Genomic DNA, 17701 nt, shown 5'->3' with positions numbered 1-17701 from the left:
GGCCTGGAGTTAGTTTACAGCTGATAGCTGAGCAGCCGGGGCAGGGATTAGGGAAAAGGCTTAGCATTGCCTCGTTCCTCCTGAGGTATTTGCCCCTCTTCTTTCTCGGGAAGCCTGAAGGGTGTGGGGAGGTGAAACACCCGCCTGGAAGCAGTGCGCAGGGATGGGGATCTGCCCTCCCTTGGCTGTCGGATAGGACAGGAGCTGCCGGAGCCCCGCGTTCGGCCAGTGCGGGGTGGTGTCTGGGTGTGGGAATATTTGCCGGGTGTTTGGGCAGTGACGGAGTCGGTCCCCACACAGGGTGCTCCAGCAAGGCACGGCAACAAGATGGGGCTTGTCTCCCGAAACCTCCAAAGCGAGGGGCGTGGGGGTGTTGTTTAGACACTCGTCACAGGGGACTCCGTTATTAAGAAGGAAACTTGAAACTTGAGTCACGGAGCGGGCGGGCTCCCACCTGAAAGGAGGAGACAGCTTGGGCAGAAAATGCCACGCTTCAGCCTTGGGCTTTTCAGTCTGTGACAGCAGCAGTTTCTGACATGAATCCGGCTGTTCTGGGAGAGGGAGGGAGCTGGCGCCTGGAGGAAAGCCTTATGCAAGCACGCAAAAGCCGTCTGTAGGGCAGCCGTGCCCTGGACTGTGTTTTAAAATACAGGCCCAGCAAAACAGCTGGAGTTTGCTCCAGCAGGAGAGCGTCTCCCGCTGCCCCAGAGCCTCCCGGAGACGTGGGATTATTGGGATTGAATAACACATGGCGCAGGCGCCGCCGGCAGCGGGTGCCTCCCTCTGCCCCGGCGCTTGCTGACGTGCCAGGACCAGGAGGTGGAAAAAACCGCTGGTGGGGGGGCCGGGACCGCAAAGTCCTTGGCGTCCCTGCGGAGCGCTCCTGCCAATGCCACCTGCTCCCCGCTCACGTGGCTGCGGACCCGGGGGGTGCGAGGCTGACGCCATGGTCGTGGGGGGACGGCCAGGTCTTCCCACCCCGCGCGCGTCCTCTGCCAGAGCGCAGGCACCAGCCAAGCGGCAGGTGGTGGCCAAGGTTAGCCACCTCCCGAACCTTGTGCTTTTTCCTTCGGTTTCTATGGCTGGGCTCCAATTCAAACACGGCCGGGAACACGCTCGCCCCGGCCCTCGCAGAGCTGTTCTTCCACTGTCCCCCTTGCCGCCACCGCCAGAAACCTGGTCTGCTTTTTATAAAGCTGCTAAAGAGCGAAGCTCTCACCCCCCTGGCCCCAAGACACCTCGGCGAGGGCTAAGCCCCGACCAGCACGCGTGGTGCTTTTGTGTCGGTCAGCGAAGGGCCCATTTGCGTGACAGCCAATTTATGTGTGGCCATTGCCAGCAGCAAAAGTGACTCCAGCACGGTCAGTGCACGTGCTGGGGAGGAACACAGGATTTTTATCCCCCCCCCAAGAAGCCCTCAGAGGCATGGCAGCGGGGTCAGGAAAAGGAGATCTCTGTGAAGAAGGTTCAGGGCCAGTTTTTGCCGCTTTGCCTTGAGGAGGAGGCACAGGGAATGGTGCAGGTGGAGGCGTGGGGGAACACGCTCCCTCTTCACCGAATGCCGAGGAGGCGAGTGTGGTCCCTGTGTTATTCTGCAGTTGCTGAGACCTGGTTGAGGGGGGGGGTTCCTTATTTTTGTTGGCCTCGCGCAGCCTGCCGCGCTGCTGGCGCAGCCCGACTGCTGAAGGAAGCAGGTCCGTGGGAGGGAGTGTGTCCCTCCCACTTGGCAGGGTGTTTCCACCAAGGACAAAGTTTTCCTTCAAGTGAATCAGCCAGGAACTGCTTGCAGAAGGTGCAGCTGGGGCTTTCATCAGGAGAAAAAAAAAACAAAAAAAACAAAAAAAAAACCACACCAAACCCCAAATGACCCACACAAGGTGATGTGTAGGGAGAGCAATGGGTGATGTTGGTGCAGCAGGAAATGCTTCTCCCACGGGACTCAGCTGCAGCGCTCGGCGAATTCACTCAAGGGCCCACCCAGTCCAGCTTCCCTCAGCAACAGGCGCTTTTGCATTTCTTGATCTTCCTGCGGTCAGGTTCAGTGTCAACACGTGCTGCTCCGGGCTCCCACAGAGGCCTGAGCGACACTGCAGCAGGTCTCAGCTGCCTTTCCAAAACCTACCGCGGTCACCCTCCGTCCCTGCCTCTGCCCAGCATCGCCACGCGGCGTCCAGCTGCGGCCAGGAGGACGCACCGGCCTCACCCGTGGAGCCCACCGCCTGCCAAAGCAGCGGCGCTTGTGCAATGCACGGGGCAAGCGAGGGGCCATGGGCATGCACGAAAACGGGGGGGGGCAACCAAAGAGAGCTCATCTGCTGGGGAAGCACTGGGGTTTGCATCCTTGGGGGGGGACAGACTGGCAGCATGGTGGAGAACATGGGGGGAAGGAGCAGCAGAGGTGTCTGGAAGACCACAAGCACGAGCCAGGGAAGGATTGAGGAGCAGAGAGAAGGAGGACAGCACCCTGGGGACATCCGAGGTGCTTACACACATGTGCAAATATCGCAGGGAGGTCAGGGAGGCTGGAACCCCCCCCCCCCCTTCCCTTCACCACCCGGTGAAACAGTGCGCGTTCCTGGTGACCCAACATGGGCAGCAGCTGCATAGTCCTCCTTCCCGGCCAGCACAGCCTGGTGTAACCTCCCCATCCCCGCCTGGCTCCCTGCTTGTCACACTCTCGCACGCTCATCCTTCGGCTCTCCCTCTGGGCTGGTCCTGACACGGTGGTTCCCCTCTGGGGACATTGCCAGCTCTCGCAGGGTGCCTGTGAGTCACAGCACTGTCATCGCCTCCAGCACAGACATGGAGACTCCGAGGCTCGGGGAAGGGCCGCAGCTCCACCATGCTCGCGGGGAGCAGGAGCGCCGGGGCCAGCACCCATCAGTCCCTCCTGCTGCCTCATGCTGATCCCACCAGTGCCGGGAGCTGCTCCCAATGGGAAAGGAGATGATGCAGAGGGATGGGATGGACGCACGTCAGGGGAGGACAGCTTATCCCTTGCAGCCACACCATTGCCAGCTGTCCACCAAGGAAGGGAAAGGGCTTGACAAACCCAGACAAAAATAGGATCCAACAAAATAAACCCAGAAAGGGCGCAGGTGGGCTGTGATGCTCCGAGGCAGAGCCCAAGGTGCCCAGCGCTGCCGAGGGAGTAGGCTCGCTGCGTAAGCAGTCGCTGTCGGACAGGACACCAAATGCTAGAACCTACAGCCTAAGTGCTAACACATCAGCACAGGGAACCACAAATTGCTGATTTTTGGAAACATAAGCAAAGAAACTTTCCTATATTCCAGATTCTAACACACAGCACAAAGCAAGTGTACAAAAGTGACCTCACTTGGTTCTTCAAACTAGAAACTTGGCCATTAAGACTAACTGGTTGGTACAAAGCCAGCTAAGAAAGATTGTTTTATTCTGATAAGACTTTATTTTTAATCTTGGAGTCATTCTCTTCACCAAAGGCACAGTGCTCTTTGAAAAATATTATTTTCCTCCATAGAGATACTTGCTCTGGGAATTTTTTGACTAACTAGTAGTCAAAAGTAGTAGAAACCTTCTCAAAGTCAATGACTACACAGGTGATAGTGGGGACTTCAATAGCCCCATAGCAAGTAGAGAATAACACAACACCTAAACAACACGCACTCTATTAGTGTCATATTAGACTGGTATTTATTGCAGGAGAAAGCCACTGACCACATCTCCTTGTCGTACAGATATTCAGCGCACAGACAGCACCACGGCTGAGGAGATTTTCCTACTTTATATTTTTGAGAAAAAACTCCAGCCTTCCCAATGTACACCTTAAAATGCTACGAAAGGACCCGAGTCCATCCAACCTCAGCCCCACTGTTTTATATCGTGGGGTGCCTCAGACCGAAGCGCTGACTCCCGTGAGTGCACAGAGTAACTGCGAAGAGCTGCTGCGGGGACCCGCAGGTCTTCCAGCAGCACCTGACTGGTCTCTGCCCCTGTCACTGAGCTGTCCTGGAAAGCGGGATGAACTGGTCGAACGAGGTCATCTGAGGACTACAACAGTAATCTGCAAAGCATCACGATGAAGTGGAGGTCTGTGTTAGTAACTGCGAGCTGACCCTTCCCTTGCCTGGCCAGAAGAGCTTCATAGTCCAGAACCGGTTGGGGCTGGGCATCCTCCTTTAACACACCTGGAGTGTCCTGCGAAGTTGCACAAGTGTCTTGCCCAGCACTGGGCTGCAAGAGCTGGTGGGAGCTGCCCGTTACCATGAGGAAGCCACAAAAGCGAGACCACAGCACCCCACTGGAGAAGCCCATGTTGCCTCAGTGGTGTGGCAAAGCTTCCTGGAAATGGCCAAAGGTGCCTTTTGGCTTCCACAGCCTGGGAGGTAAAGTGGGGGGGACGACGCTGTGTCTGCCTCGTTGAAAAACCCCACTGATTTTATCCAGTGTGACCTTGACAGAATTGGGTACAGGGTGCTGGCTACAACATCACAAAAGACCCTCAAACACCTCCCCAGGTATTTTTCTGATACAACTCTGTTGAGGAAGGTACAATTAGCAAGGGGACCCCCATTTACTTCACTGCCTTTAATTTTGCCCCCTCTCCCTGCAAGGTCTGCAGACAGTAAAGGGTCTCCATCGCAGGCTGTGCCAGCCAAATGCACAGAGCGCTTTTCCTCTCCTCCTGTACCCAGCAAGGCTGTTGGCCACCCTCTTCTTCACCTGAAGGTATCGGTGGGGGAATTAGTAACTGCTGCTCCTGGAGGGAGCTATGTTTCCTCCTGGAGGTAATTGTCACTTGGCAGGATCTTACTCATCTTCAGGTGGCAGTGGTTGGCTTTCCAGGCTCCGCCACAGGCTGCAGGGCCATGGCTCTCCACCTCGCAGCCACTCAAAAGCTTCCTACCTAGAGGCACAGCCGGCTTCACTCCTGCCTGGAGCCTGCCCCGCCAAAGTATTTGCTTGTGCTCGGTGAATGCTGGCCTCTTCACGCCTTGCCAAGCAAAGCAGGTTGGACCTCAGGGAGTTAAACGCTCGTGCTGGCCCACTGCTGAGTCTGTCTGCTCTCCCTTGCGGATGCTCTTCACCAAGCAGACCAGACAGGAAGGTGAATGGATGCAACGGCATCTCTATGTTTGCTGTTACCTGCACCTGCTGCTAGAGGCTATGGTAAGACCCCAAGAGTGTGGAAGGGTTTCCCAGCTCTCTGGCTGTGAGACCAGCTAATGCCACAATGGGTGCTGGTATTCCCCAGGTGGGAACTTGTCCGCCTCGGGAACTTGGGAAGCATCCTTCTCTCGAGCCCCAGCCTTCTCCTCTCTCTTGCCTCTCTATCTTCCTTGCTCCAATGGGTTGTTTTCCCTAAATGCTGTGGTCTGATCCTGGGAGCAAACAGCAGCCAGCAGCAGGGTGCAAGGGAGAGTTCTGCCACCGGTGAACAGCCATCTCTCTCCCCAAAGTACCTTTGCCTCCTGATGGACCCATCCCCCCGTGCCATTCACCTGTGATCGGCTGATTTCCTTTTTTCCCCCTCCACAGCTCCTCCTGGTCTTCCCCACTTCCCACACACGCCCTGCCTGGCTGGCAACGGCTGCCCTCCGTGCAGCGAAACAGCATTTGCAAAAATATCGTGATGGCACGTAGCTGCGGGAGCTCGTCGCTGCATTGTAGCCCAGAGGTCTTCAAGCACAGCGAGAGCGCTGGCTGCACACAGGTGCATCTTGGAGCAGTTGGCTTGGCTGGCAGAGGCGTCCCAGCTCTGTTAGTGCTGCTGCAATAACCCAATTAGTAGTTCAGGTGTTGCCACAGTCTTTGGCAACGGCCCAAGAGCTAATGACAGAGCAGGTGGCAGATGCGAGGATTGCAGAAGCGTGGTTGGAGATGAGGGGAGCTCATTCCAAACAGCTTGTTGAGACCAGTCTCTGCTGACCAGCTGGGACGATGGGTTTTGCAAGGTGGATTCTTGCTTTGTGGAAGTCTCCAAGACACCCTTCAGCCTTTGAAGGATGCTGCAGCTGCATTTGGCACTGCCACTCCTCCCAGGATGTCCAAAATTATCTTGGGATTACTGGAGTGACCATACACATGACCACTGGTTTACAGCAGGAGGAAAACTCATTAAACCCCAGAGGTGTTTAAATCAGAAGCAAAGTGGCAATGGGGCATTGACACACTGTGCGTGTTGATGCAATATGATGATAGAGGGGCATAAATGTCATTATCTGATGAAAGACGGGTTTGTCGTACCAATTCCTGCGCTGCATCTCGACCACAAATGGCCTGAGGCACTTGGGAACTACTGACCCCAAAGCAGAGCTATGGAGGGAAGCTGGGAGGGAGGAGAGGAAAGGCTGAAGAGTGGCAGTGGAAACTAGAAGTGTATGGGCAGCGCAGCAAAGAACGTGCAACTTGACATGCAGCAAGAGCTTGAGGAGATTTTTTTCCAAGCAGGTTGAAGAACTGGTTAAAAAGAGGCTTAGAGCTATGACCAAAGAAGCTGTTGATGCAGTTTGACTCCTGCTGTGCTTACAGAAGCAGGAGTTTGTATATTCTTTGTAGGCAAACAGGATTATGTCAAACTACCTAATGCCATCATTCAGTTAGCTTACTAATGGAAACATTGAGTACGGGCTAATTGCTCAAGCCAAAAGGGAGGCAGGTTTTCGTGATCACCACGCTGTGTTATCTACAAGTACAAACCACTCCTGCGGTGTTCTATACAAAGCAGGAGTATAGATGCAACTCTGCTTGCTTACGCACACAGAGGAGTCAGGATACATGGACCCTCCGAATCTTTTCCATCCCAAGCTCTTGTCATTGCTGTCCTTCCCCAGGGCCAGCTTCTGCTTCTGTTGCACTCACTATCAGAGTTGACTTCAGTGGGAGCATTACAGCCCCTGGGTGTCAGCCCCCAAGTAGGCTGCAAAGAAAAGGGTTTAAAAGGTCTGCTCTGGGGGGTCTGTGTCCACTCTGTTGATGCTTTTTTCCCCCCAATGGCTCCAAAACCACCTTCAAGACCACCCATTGCTGCTGAAATACAGCCCCGTCTTGAAAAGAGCTGTCTGACAGTGGGTGTCAGGGCAGCCATTTTGTATGAATAACAGTAATTTTGTACTAATACCATGTCGCAGTAGGGAAGACAGAAATGACTAATTAAAATGTTGGGGAGATAGTCAAGTCATGAGAGCATTACTCAAGTGCAATTTAGCTGGGAAGCTGCAATTCACAGCTCTGCTACTACAAAAATACCACAGGACTTAATTCACCAGATATCGTCGTCAAGTTATCAGGTTATCATCCCACCCAAAAGCAGCTCCAGGCTACCCACCACCCAACCCGGGCACCGGTTCAGAGCCATCCACAGAGCACGGCCCTGGCTCCCGAGTGGTCGGTGCCACTTCCAGCAACCGTAATTTTTTTCTGGCCTAATACCAGGCAGGCCCAAGATGTCTCAGCTTGCAAACAGGCTCGTAGCTCAGTGTGGCTTTGCTCGAGATCAGGGTAACGCTATCATCAACGGGAAGCAAAATCCTGAAGCCCCACCGTTCCTCACATAAATACTTCTTCATGCCCTCTATCATTTTGCAACTGTTGCTCTCTGTCCTGAGCCCTCTCCAGATCCTCTAATGAAGAAGATGATGAAGAAACTGCTTCACAGTGAATGGAGACACTCAAGAGAACATCTTGGTGCTTGTTAGCTGGGGGTCAGGCCAGGCTCAGAGTGGACCCTCCGTAGCCCCCGAGTGTGTCCCATCCCTGCGGTGAAGGTCCCAAGGTGCGCAGGGGCGTGTGGCACACGGACTTCAGGCAGCGTAGAGAAGAGAGGCAATAACACCAGCCTCTACGGGCCCGACGTGGATTAACGGGAGAGCTGGTGCACGAAGCATGCGTTTTAGCAGCTACGGTCCCTCCCCTGCTGTGTCAGTCCCTGCTTTTACAGCTGGAGCAACAAGTAGCAGAGGTCTAGTGCGGTGGAGGTGCGTAGGAGGAGGGCTTAGCTGAGAGAGGTTTGAGCTGCAGATGGGCTTGGAGCCCCCAGTCTCGGGTAGAAATGGTGTTTGGGGCTGTAATACGGTTTGTAGGAGTTGGAGGGCTCTTTTACTGACAGCTCCTGCGCTGCTTTGGCTAGTGGCCACCGCTGACTGGTGAATGAAGGGGGAGAGAGATGAGGCCCCGGGGGAGGAGAGGGAAAAGGACAAGGAAGAGGACAGAGCAAAAGAAATGCGAAGATCAAAGTCTAGCCAAGAGAAAAATTAAGCATAGAAAGCAAAGGAGATGGAAGGAGGGAAAATCAAGGAGTAACACAGAAGGAGGGATGGAAGAGAGACGGCAGCCCTGCAACAGGCCAGGAAAGGGAGGTAGGAAGGAGCTGGGTGTGGAGAGGACAACAGCTCCCGTACCTGGCACATTTCTCTCCTGCTGTTGCTGTCTTGGAAAAGATGAGCCTGGCTTTGTCTGGAAATGCTTAATGAGCAATTAGCACAAATACCTTTTGTGACGCTTTGAAGCTAAATGACATATGTTACAGGAGAGAAAAGGGATCTTGGGTCTGGAGGAGGCATCGCACCCCTGTGAAAAGACCCTCCCTGAGATGTTAATGCGGGGCCAGGCCGGCGCAAGAGGCAGCAGAAGCAGCCGGGACGTGGGGAAGGGCCGTTTCGGTCCCGGGGGCCCAGTCCAAAGGAAGGGAAAGTTGTGGACACATCCTGGCAGCTCGGTGCCCTGCAACCAGGGAGAGCAGCCCTGCGCTTTTGCTGCCCCAGATCGGGAGACCGCAGGCACTTCCCCTGCTCCGGGCCAGAGAAAATGACTTTTGCGAGGAAACACAGCTGAGATCTTCCGTCTAGCTGGCCTGTATGTGGTCACCCCGCAAAACTCTGCTCTGCTCTTTCCGCTCCTCACGCTGACTGCCAATGCAGACGTCATACTCGCCAGTGATGCCGCCTTTTCCATATGCTAGAAATGCCCGGTCTCACCTCAGCCTGGCCAGCAGTGACCCCTCAAACCTCCTGCCAGGGCACAACGCGAAGGGCTGGCGGTCGTTCCTGCCTCTCCTCAGTGGGGCAGGACGGGGTGGGTGGGTGCTGAGGCTCAGCCTAAGTACGGCGTGTGCCCAGGACCTCAGTCGGTGCCAGCGGGACGCAGAGGGAGAATGATCTTCCCCAAGCCTGGACTCATTCATAGGCCAGCGGCCACACAGCAGGTCCGGCTGAGTGATGCAGAGCCAGGAAGGACATACACTGGGACTTACTCATTGCTCTGGGATGTCAGTCCTAATGGAAAACAGCAGGGAGTAGTTAGAATATGCCATAAATATTTACTAGCTAAGACATCCATTTCCCCAGCAGTTGTTAGAAGTCCGTAGCTGCCTGAAGTTTCGGAGCTGGACTCCAGCTCCTGCTCCAGCACCGGGAGAACCCAAGCATCATCCCGGCGGCTCCAGGTCGTGCCTCCTGTGGAGGAGGTGGCTGCATGGCTGCCAAACCAGCCCCAGGCCCACCGAGCCCCCCAGGCGACAACACAGTCGCCTCCTGTGCAGCATGGTTGGTTTGTGGTTATGGAAATAGCTTGGCATTGTTTGAGATGGGGATGAGCTGCATTGTTCTCCCCACCACGGCAGGGCTGCTGAGAAATGCCAAGGTCTCAGCTTTTCTTTTGGCAGCCGGCCCTCCGCATGTAAACCCGGGGCTCCGACTGCGCTTTCCTTCCCAGCCTGCGCAGCACAGGCACGTGGCTCGCGCTCAGAAGACACACTTTAAATAACCGCACCACAGTGACTCATGCCTTACCCAAGGCAGTCTGGCTGCTGGCGTATAAAGCATGAAAGCCGGTGATCTTTGGAAGAAGAGGGGCTCCTATAGCGAGCAGACATATGGCTCAGTTCCTGGCCAGAAGGTGGGAGGGGTGGAGGTGTTTCTAGATGAGATAGGCTGGGAGGCTGAAGCTCGCAGGTGCAGAGCCGTGACCTCCCCACCACTGACCAGCTCTGGCCTCCTGACCTGCTGCCACATGCGCAGCCCCTTGTCTCTGGAATTTCCCTGAGTCAGCAGTTTTCGGAGCTCGGGGTGTCTCAGAGAGGTAGGGAAAAGGCATGTGGGAACGGTGCCCAAGCCCTGTGTAGCTGACATGGGGAGGGACACGTGGAGTGCTCTTTTGCCCTTTGCAGCATTTGACCTGTAGCATGGAGGAGGCAGACAAGAACAGGCAGTTCTGATGGACCTTCACCTTGCCCTCAGGCTTTTTAATCACCCTCCATTTCCCCAGCCTCCACTGGTCCCAGCACGGCCCTTCTCAGCCTGCCTCTCTCTCAAAAGTCCTCCCAACCACTCAGCCCCCTTCTCACACCAGCTCCCCTCAGCACTGTCCCTCCCTGCACCGTCTGTCCCTCTCCTCCTCCCCTAGACCAGTCCTCCCACGCCTCCTGCTCTCCCCCTCCCAGTTCCTAATCCTCCTGGGATGCTGCTCCCCAACTCCTGTCCTCCTCCACGTCCCCGTGTCATCTCTGCACCATCCTCCTCCACCGCCTCCGGCCGCATCTTCCCCTCTGGCAAACAGTCACCCCTCGGGACCTGGCGTGGCCTTTCCCCCAGCCCCCCCCCGAGCCCCCGACCCCTTCCCGCGGCCGTTTGCCCCAGAAGCACCGCAGCGGCTTGGCAGCTCCTGTCTGCTTTCTGCCAGCAGCCCATTCCGAGAGGCCAGCCTTCGCCTTCGGGCTGCACCCCGCTCTCCCTCGCCCATGGCTGCGGCTGGGTTGCCCCTGCCAGCCACGCGAGCTGCTTTCCCTGGCCCGCGGGCTGTTTCCAGGGCCCAGGCTCCCGGGAGCTGCTCATCGGCTTTGGCAGGGCAGCATAAACGTCACGTCCCTGCCTGTTCCCGGCCCGAAGCGATGCCCGCGTGTCTCCCATTATGTAAGGCATAGCGTGTACGGGAGCTGGGAGGCCTCGGGCTCGCTTACGCACTGTGAATGACAGCTGCAAAAATGAGACAGGGACTATTTTTAAATCTCCCCCCCTCCTCCCTCCTTTGCCAGCTCTTCCCCGCAGCCCCAGCCAGGCTGTGTGGATGTCCAGTCCATGGGGGCAACTGGTACTGCTGGGCTCTGCCGAACTGGTCCTGAGCAATGCTTTGCACTGCCGCAGAGGGACACGCAGCGCCTCAGGACGGGGCTGGTGGTACCCGGAGGACACGTCCTCTTCCAGCCCTCCTTGCCCATCAACAGTCCCCTGACGTCCTCTCCTTCACCTCTCGAGGCCCTGCTTGCCGCAGTGCCCTTTCCTCCCCCCAGCCTCTCCCTGTAACTTTAGAAAGGTCATTCTCTCCTCCTTGAGCCGCGGGGTTATTGCAATTCCTTGGAGCAGAGCGGAAGGGATCTCGAGGGGGAAAAAAACTACCTTCTTCTGCGGAAACGTGATACCCCAGAACCACTCTGTCCCTCAGAGCGAGGGCAAGAGACAGATGGTCTGGAGCAGGGGGACTCCGTAACATCTTGTCTCCCACTGAATGCTGCTGGCACGGGGACCGGCAGGGGAGAGACAAGGCAGGTGAGGAGCTGGCTAAGAGAGAGGTGGTGTTGATCGCAGGGAAAGGATAGTTGTCAAAAATGGCACTGTTTTGCCCCAGAGTGCTGTAAGACGTGTGCCCTCAAGCCGGAGCGATGGAAGAAGACAGGTAGTGGGTCGATGCTGCCCATGTGCTGCCAGTTTGGCTCTGAATAAAGACACTCAGTTCAAGGATAAGCCCATCAAAGAATTGTCTGGAGAGACCAACAAGTATGATGTACCCCTTCACCTGGCATTGTAGATGCTGCTCTAGACATCCCTCCTCAGGAAGGATGGAGCTGACTTGCAGCAGGTACAGAGCAGGCTTGTGAGTGGCCATTGTGAGTGTGCAGCTTATTTAATCTAAAACAGGAGAGGCTGAGGGGAGACAGGATCCGTGCATCATAAATACAGGCTAGGACAAAAGTCTAATTTGTTCTCCTAGAAGCTCATCTGGAACAGAAATATATTTAGACTTAAAATTAGAAAGAAGTTTCTAGCCAGCCATGGTATAAACTTCTGCGACAGCCTGTCAGGCTGGAAGGTGGGCAGAAGCAGCCTAATTTGGTAAGAGATCCAGCCAGCTGGTAGTCACTGCATGGCAGGAGAGGAGGGAGCCCAGAATGAGCCATACACACGTCTGAAATAAAGCTTGCAATCAGGTCCCCAAGCTGGTCCCCAGAGGGATTGCTACAGAGCTGAAACCTCAGTGCATTGCATCTTCTTTAGATTACACGTTATTAATCTTCTGCTTCAGGGTCCCCCCAGATCTTTGAAGAGGCAAGGAGGAGGTCGCCTCTTTTCAGCTGGGTTTTTAGGAAATTCTTTAGTTTCCTTCATCTCTGTAACCTCTCTGGCCAGGGCTAGCCACAGGGTTGGGGTGAGGCAGGGGGGAGGAACGGGGCCACTCCTGCTGCTCTTAGTCATGCTTTGGGTGTGTTGGTTTGCCTTCCTCACAGGCTCAAGACAAAGCCAGCTCTAGGGCCAGGAAGGCATTTCCCTCCAGCTGGGTGTGCTGGGGCAACCGGGGGAGCTGGAGCTGGAGTTCACTGTGGGAAGCAGTGCCCTTCTGGGCGTCCTTGGCCGCGTTTTCGCTGTTGCAGGAGCTCGGGGATGCTGGAGACACCTTTGCTCTCTCTCCCACTTTCTCCCTCCGCTCTGTTTGCATCTTCAGGCTTCCGTGGAGCCTCACCACGGGAACTGAGAGGGTGCCTTCAGGCTGAGGTGGTCAGGACGTTCCCTGGGTGGTCCCTACGTGTCCCGACTCGGGCACTACGCTACGGCGCGTGCAGGTCGGAAGGACAGGAGTCAAAAGTCCCGGGCCTTCGTTTCTGCACGGCGTAGGAGCCCACGTTACCACGACAGGCTCCTCAGCCTTGCGACCAGCCGCCCCAGCTATTTTTGCCCCCTCCAAGCCCTCCTCAGCGCCAGCGGCGGCTGGGCAGAGCCGTCCTGAAGCGGGAGCCTTCGTTAGGGCTGCGGCGGGCTCCCTTCGGGAGGCTGCGGAGGGCTGTCAGCGGACAGCGGGTCCCTCAGGCAGGAGGGCGAAGGCTGCCGCCTCCAGACCCCCGATCTTCTCGGAGGTTGCTCCCGGCCGTCCCGCCCCAACCCCTCGGCGCGTCCCGACCCCTACCCCGCTTCCTGGCCCCCCCAGCGAATCCTCGCTGTTCTCCCTCCCCCCTGCAAAGCTTCTCCCGGTCCGCCGTCGGGCTGCAGGGACCGGGAAGGAGCCGTGGCCCGGCGCCGGACCGGAGGAGGGAGGCAGCCGGCCGCTTCCCGCGGCGGCGGGACGAGGGGCAGCCGGCCGGCCCGCCAGGGCGCTGAGGCGGCGGGCGCTGCCCGGCGCGGTGCGCGCTGCCGCAGCGCCTCCTGGCGGCGGCTCGCGGAACGGGGGGAGGCCCCCGACGCCATTTGGGGCGTCGCGGCGGGGAAGCGAGGTTCGCTGGGCGGCCGCCGGCCGGGCTGGCGAAAGCCCTGCGGGGACTGCTCGCCCGGCGGCGCGGGGCCGCCTGTGCCAGCCTTCCTGCTGCCTGCCGCCGGGGGCAGGCTGGGCCGCGCCGAGCAGGCACCGGCAGCACCCCAGTTTCTTCACAACTGGGCGTAGGCATCAGGGCTGGGATTAACTGGGGGGGGGACACACAAAGGGCTTGAAAGGCCTCCCTTTCCCCACGAGCAGCCCTGTCCGTAGCACGCACGTCTCCTGAAGGCTCAGGACGCCAGTGACGCTGGGCAAGGGGCAGCGAGGCACCCTTCCCTGAGCTGCGGCGACCAAACACGCAGCCACGCCATGCCTGTGTGGACAGGAGAGCCGGTTCCCAGTGCCTGCAGCCACAGGCTGGCGTCGGTTTGATCCCACCGGGACTCGAAGGCATCATAAACGCAGAGCAATTTCTCCCCTCAAAAACACAGGGACTGCAAACAGCCGAACGCTCCAGCAGCGCCGCTCAAACGAGCGTCCCGGCCAGCCACCTGCTCCCCGGACACCAGGCAGGTCCAGCATGTCACCTTGGCCCAGCCTGAGGGCACGGGCCGGTGCCTTGGCCACGCTGTTGGGCACCGTACGGATCCCTCCTCGCCCGGGCAGTGGCACCCAGGGGCTCTCCCCAGGCCCAGGCTCTGATGGAGACCGGCTTTCTGCCCAACTATGAGGCCGCCTCCCCTCCCAGCGGTGCCACACCGCAACAACACGACGTTCGTCCCTTCTCAGGAGCCATTTGAGGTCAGCAGGCCTCGGTAGTACAAACAGTGAGATCTCCTTGGGGTGAAGGTACTTGCAGGTCCTGTGTCCTCAGCTCTGTGAAAGTCCCAGATTCACCGATCCTGATGGGACTCGTGCTGCACGAGGCAGCGAGCGTACGCGACAGCTCCTAGCTGCCAAGAAGGGACCTGCAGCAAGTCCCCAAACCTTGTGTCCTGCTGCAGGCCTGCAGTCTTGTAGCTTGGTGAAGGCAGCCTGACCTTCAGGATGGGAAGGATTTGGAAATGGCACCTCTTCCAGGGCTGCAGCAGTGTCCCAAGCACCCTTTGCTTGATAGATCGAGGAAGTACATGAATCTAGGAGAATGGGAGGAGGCTACTTCTCCTCAAGTTACGTGTTTTATGTTTAAAGATAGCATATAGAGCCTTAGGAGCAAACAAAGCAGCCAGCAGGATAAAAGGAATGCAGTGGCTGACTGACGACAAAGACTGAAGCTGGCTGAAGCAGCTGCTGTTTGGGAGCCACAGGCAACGTTCTCAAGCACAAGTGTGCTGAGAAGCACTGTGGCACGGGGTGCACCCACAGCACAAGGTCTGGGGCAGGGCAGCGCAGGTGTGTGGTCTATTGCCACCACACTGCCACGATGGAACGCACACATGGATCTGGCTTGCTGCTTCAGGGCCCAACCGGGGCCGGGGTGGTGAGCCTGCTCTCACAGGCTGAAAGAAAATTTCAGGCTTAAAGCATTCAAGAGCCAGTTTTGACCATAAACTTGCGATCAAGCACAGGACAGAAAAGGTACTTGAACTCACCTCTTGCCACATCTGGAATACTACCAGCACCTCTCCTCTCTGCTCTGCCTAACTACCTCCCAGCCCAGCCTCTTCTGCCTCCTGCACTTTCCAGAGGGGAGGAAGGCTGGTCCCATGTTGCCCTTTTGCAATTACCTAAACCACCAGCTTCTGGCTTGACTCCCTCACAGACAGTTTGCCCCTCGTTTCCTTCCACTGCCCTCTCACTCCTCAAAAGCTTCTTCAGATCTCATGTAGGAACACTGATCTTCCTTCCCACCTCCCCTCCCAGCATCACAGGCTAGACATCTGGGGCAGGTCAGAAGACAGCCTCTTATTCTAAGGCCTCTAAACAACTGCATCTCTAGCCCCTCTGTGTCCCCCCCCTTCCAGGGCAGGAGAGGGGCTCCAGTGTCATACCGCAGGCAGAGGCTGTGCTGGCTGGTGGGTCTGGTGTATACACAGGGTCTCCAGCAATGTTTCACCCACATTCATGAGCTGGGACTCCCATCCTGTTGCAGGTCTTGCTACTTACTTCCCCAGGCACACAGTGGGCTGCATCTCAGCTTTGCACGTCAGCAGAGAAGGTGTTAGCCTGCTCTTCAGTCGTCTCCATTCCTTCTCACTTGAAGAATCACACAGGGCTGCAATGCCATGGGATGCCTGAAGGGGAATTCAGGGGCAAGGGGAAGTTGAAACAACTTTTGCAGCCTGGTCACCCCACAGATTTAGCCTCTCCAAGCCCAACAGTCTCCCCAGCTCTAAGGGAATTGTATCATTTGAAAGCCACATAAGACACTTAAAATATTTTCTCAATGGCCATGTCTAGCCAACAACCACAACCAACAGCAAGCAAAAACCCAGAAGAGTTTGGTGGATGCAGCTCTTGCACATTTCTCAACCAAGGCATTCCAGTTGCCACGGAAGAACACTACAAACAGAACAGGAGCCAGATCCTTTCCCCGCTCTTTTGCAGATCTGGTGTAGCCAGGAGGAGAAAAAACAAGTATAAATGCATTTGAAGTCCTGAGGTCAGCAGATCCCCCCAACACACAACAGGAAGGAAGTTGAGTAAGAGGTTGCCATTTTTTCCATTGCCATCTTTCAGATCACTAATGGCTGCAAATAGGAGAATTTCCTGAAGGGAACTAGCAATATAATATGCAGAGTTGGCACATTTATAACCTCGCTTCCCACCCACCCAAGAGAACGCATGATCTCCCTGAAAAGAAGACACTGTATAATAAACATCCGTGCTGCTGCCAGCTGCCATCACAACAAGGAAAAGATAGCAAATATCCTCCACTGATTCTACCTTAAGGCCACGTAACACAGGAATGATACATCCAAGACATCCTTGTATCCACTCAGTTTCTACTGCAATTCCTTGTTTTGGCCACATCAAGTCCTCGACCTTCAGTACATGGTACAGGTCAGGCCCCTCCCTCTAAACAGGTCAGGTTTTAGCTTTTATACACAACTTGCCTGGGTCACTCATCATCCCATGGCTCTGGAAGACAGCCAGAGAAAAACAACTAATTGACACAATTTCTTCCTTCTGCAAAACCATATGAATATTTCATAATCTGCTATGGTAGGTTGCAGGTAGTCATTTTCATACATACATTTCAAAATTATACTGCTGAACATCCACATGAGATGCCAATCCAGTCTTCATAGACCTTCTAACGCCTGGACTAGATACCTCTTCCTCAAATGTCAGGAAATGGTCATCAAGTGTCCGTGTAGAAGAAAGCCCTACCTGCAGAGTTGGATCAGAAATCCTATCTTCCCCCCTTCCTCCTGTTTAGAATTTGACTTCCTTCCTACCACCCCCCATTACTAATGATACAAGATACCTTTTACAAAAGCAAAGAACCAACAGACTCCACTTTACTGCAGTTTCCAGATACTCTAAAATATTCCACATAAACTAAAATACCATCAATCTCATCTTCCTTGAGAGCATGCGTCTCAGGTAGAAATATCACGGACTGTAAGAGGCCAAGGAAAGTGAACGCATCCTTTTCTGGAAGCTGTCCTTTCTGGTCAGAAGCAGAGAATGTATAGAAGACATACATTTCTTACCAGGTTGATCTTCACCTACCAGCCCTTGGGGGGGGGGGGGGGGGGGGGGGGGGAACAACCAACCAACCAACAAAAAAAAAAAAACAACCCCAAAAACCCCAACCAAATCAAACAATCAAGGTTTAGGTCAAAAAAAATGGAAAGGAATGGAGAAAGCTGTCTTCTTGGTCAAAACTTATTTACTCTAGACTCTGCATCTTCCCGTGAAAGAAAGAAAACTAAATTCTGATTATTTTGTGGTTGTTGTCAGCCCCAAAGTAACAGACAAAGCAAGGTCCAAGTGTCTGTGGCTGACTAGTTAGTAGTTCTCAGGATTTCTCCCCCTACCTGAAAGGGCTCAACCTAGAGCCACTACAGGACAAATGCAAAACCTTGCAAAGTTTTTGAAATCAATTAATCCAGAAAATAGAAGTGGGGAATTGTATACCTGTTACCAGCACATCTAACAGTTAACATGAGGGAAATGCACATCAAGAACCTAACTCTAAAAGGTGATCAGCTGCTTTAGTGTCTACCAACTTCAGTGCAAATTGCGGGTGTAATGCTGGCAGTTGAGGTGTACAGCACACAGTATGCTCTCTAGAGAACAAAATTACTGGATCTCAGCA

Source organism: Harpia harpyja, chromosome 6 (genome assembly GCF_026419915.1).
Source record: "Harpia harpyja isolate bHarHar1 chromosome 6, bHarHar1 primary haplotype, whole genome shotgun sequence".
In the NCBI taxonomy this organism is placed as follows: domain Eukaryota; kingdom Metazoa; phylum Chordata; class Aves; order Accipitriformes; family Accipitridae; genus Harpia; species Harpia harpyja.
Note: the sequence above shows the minus strand (reverse complement) of the source record.